Below are 3,229 nucleotides of genomic sequence, written 5' to 3'. Positions count from 1 at the left end.
TTAGAGTGTTTACTTTGTTAATATTTTTGGCGTGCTGTTCAACCCATATGTGAAGTTGACACGCGAGCCCTTTGGGGTTCCATAACGCGCACCTAAATCTAAGTACACCGTCGTGCTTGTCTTCAGTTTTGCGCCCGAAGGCTAGCTACTAATGCATCAAACCCTGTGACGTTGTGTTTTGTTCTAGTCCCTCACTCTGGGATGTGATTGTATAGAATAGTACCTGTAGAAGTTTAACATCTCAAAACCACGGTAATATTGTGAGGCATGCCTCAATGAAGGGCGTGGTTAATTTCAACCATCTCTTGTTCTGCATACACGGGCCTGAAGCATTTTCGTCTGCACCGAAAGCAAAGCCCCGGAGGCCGGGCTGCTCTCCCGCGTCCTTCGGGTCAGCACTGTAACCACTAAACAAGGTGGGAGTGGGTTCTTCTTGAAGCTACAACGTTATTACGAGGCGTAGAAGATGACTTACTAGTTAATTTTATGCAGGGACAACACTATTGCTCCCCAACCACTGGGGAAGCCCACTATATGAGTGTATAATTATTTACGACAGTTTACTGCATAGGTACATTTGTAGTATGTACGCGATAGATCGTTTGAATGTAATATGCGAGTATACCAGGGACAATTATAGTCATCGCGTTGTATATAGGCATTATTGAGCTACAATGTGTTTTACCCATTGTGCGGGACCCGGTGCCACTCTACGATGTGTTTTATGTACACTTGCCTCGATGTTCAAGCGTAACTTGCACTAAGCTCAGCTTCAGACTGATTAGTCACAGTCTAGCACCTCTGTCGCCATTGTCACAAAAGTGCGCCTACACAAATTACGCGCGAATGCTTCGTATAGCCAACTTCAATGTACAACTAGCGGCCACCTCGCCGAACATATCCCTTGCTGGCTTCAAACCTAGCTTCTCGAAGTCAAAACAAGATGGCACTGCATCACCAGGACGGCCGTCGCCAACCGTAGCCACGAGAAGATTCTGGTTATTCGAAAGTACTGCATAAAAGGCCTACTCGGACCGTCAGCGCGAGAACTTACCGGCGGATGTCGACGTATTGGCCCGCAGGTGAACGTGCCACGACGTCATTCAGAAAAATTGAAGTACCGACCTGGAGGTGGAAGAACGCATTCGGGTGCTGCAGTTCACATGTTGCAAGAAGAATTATATTTCAAACCATGAGCAACAAGCACTGGTGGTTATAAAGAGACATTTAGATTTTTAAAGCATCCGTTAATGCAAGGTTTTATACTGTAGCACTGTTTTACTGCGAAGTTTTGTCGTGTACGCCTTCAGTTGTGCCCTTATGTATACTGCCTGTAACAGCATGAAATATTTATATGCGTTTGTTGTGTTTTCTGTCAAAATTCGGCCCTGGCCTGGTATTTGTACCCCAACTGGCTTTGAATAGAGACCGAATAGTGCGTGCACTTGTGGTGCCATTCGGGGCACTGGCACGTCTGGCTTTGCTATGCGGAAGGCGACAGTGTCCCGTTCTTTTACGTGTGCTGAGCTGCAAGTATACGTGCATAAATTTTGTACGCTTTTTGATTGTGTACATATATGCAAATACTGTGTGTGCAACTGTGTATACTGTACTTCCTGTTTCACCTTCGATCAACAGTTTCCTCGGTGTGTTATGAAATTTTGCAAAATTTAATAAATGTGTTACTGAAATCGATAAAGCTCTTCTTGCTTCTTTGTCTAAATCACTCTCTTTTGGTGCGCGTGGCTGTGAGAGAGACGCGTTTATTGCGTGCCACATTTAATGAAATAGCATTGAAGAGCATGTCTTGTAGAAATTCCAGCATCGGTTTCTTTTCTTTGTTTTGAGCGAAAAATCTTATTAGTGACCGAAATTGAGAAGGATACAAATAAAATAAATAAGAAATCCTGAAGCTGAGTGGAGACTCAACTAGGATTGTTTGGGTATCAGTGGGTATCGAACCGGGGTCGTTTGCGTTGCAAGCGGATGTTCTACCACATGGCCACGCCTCGAAAAACAGTGCTTCTGAAAACAGTGAAAAGAACTTCCTCTGCTTGGAAATGCAATTAAAGTAGCTTTCATGCTTGACAAACACACGCGTCCTGAATGCATACATGCTTCACAATGCAACACGAAATATTGCAGTAATAATGCGTGGTACAAGCGTTCATTGTCAACGGGCGTCAGAATTTGTGATTATCATAATGGCTTCGTCCAGTACCCCACTACAAAAGGCACACATCCTACGGCACCTGTTCTCTTAAGGCCAAGTAGTGAGTGCATAACAAATTCGAAAAGGTTTCATGTACTACATGTTTGATGTACGCACTAGGAACAGGATGTCGCTATCGCGTTCAACTCCTAAAAGCGAAGCTTTAGGGCCCCCTAAAATTTTTGACTCTATAAACAAAAACTATTAATTATTTTGGCATTCTTACCCATGCATATATGTTTTCGACAACCATTTATTTACACTTGCGTAACGATGGCCACAGTAACATGAATATTAGTGACCCCTGATGCGGCAAAGTTGTATATAACGTTTACGCCTTCGGAAATACATGTAACGTTACATATCATCCCTAGGACATGTAACGCTCGTGCTCCTGGGTGATTCCACATAAATAAAATTCAGTGGATGGCGCTTAACTACAGAGACGTTAACCTGACGTGACGGCTGTATCATGGAAGTACATATGTAACTTTTAATGTTTATAAAGTTGCACAGCCAGCACTGCACATAATTGACGTTTCACCAACATCAATTACGCATCAACAGTGTATTTTTTCACAGGAGTGTCCAGACCTGTCTTAGCTATGTTGTAGAATACTTGATTGTCATGCAGGGTGCTTGGGTTTGGATACAGCCTGGGTCCTCATATTTATTTATCTTTATTTATTTGCATTCGTCGGGTCAACGCTGCCGATGTCAGCTTTTTTTAACGCTCTAGCACTGAAATGAGCAACGTCCGTTCTCGTGTTTACTCCATACCCGGACTAACTGTCAATCACTTGTGGCACATATATCCACATAGATCTGGCCAGTGTGTCAGAATGGACCGAAAACAAATGAATGAATGAATGAATGAATGAATGAATGAATGAATTAATGAATGAATGAATATAGTTCATTTAAAGTCCGGCAGTTTTAATCAGGAGAGGCAGGCGGGAAACTCTTGTCCTTTCCCATCCTCTGTCGATGAAGATGGCTGTGAGTCAGGTCACTGGT

The sequence above is a fragment of the Rhipicephalus microplus genome, chromosome 5, assembly GCF_043290135.1.
Source record: "Rhipicephalus microplus isolate Deutch F79 chromosome 5, USDA_Rmic, whole genome shotgun sequence".
NCBI lineage: Eukaryota > Metazoa > Arthropoda > Arachnida > Ixodida > Ixodidae > Rhipicephalus > Rhipicephalus microplus.
The sequence above is the reverse complement of the archived record's forward strand: the minus strand, read 5'-3'. Positions refer to the sequence as shown.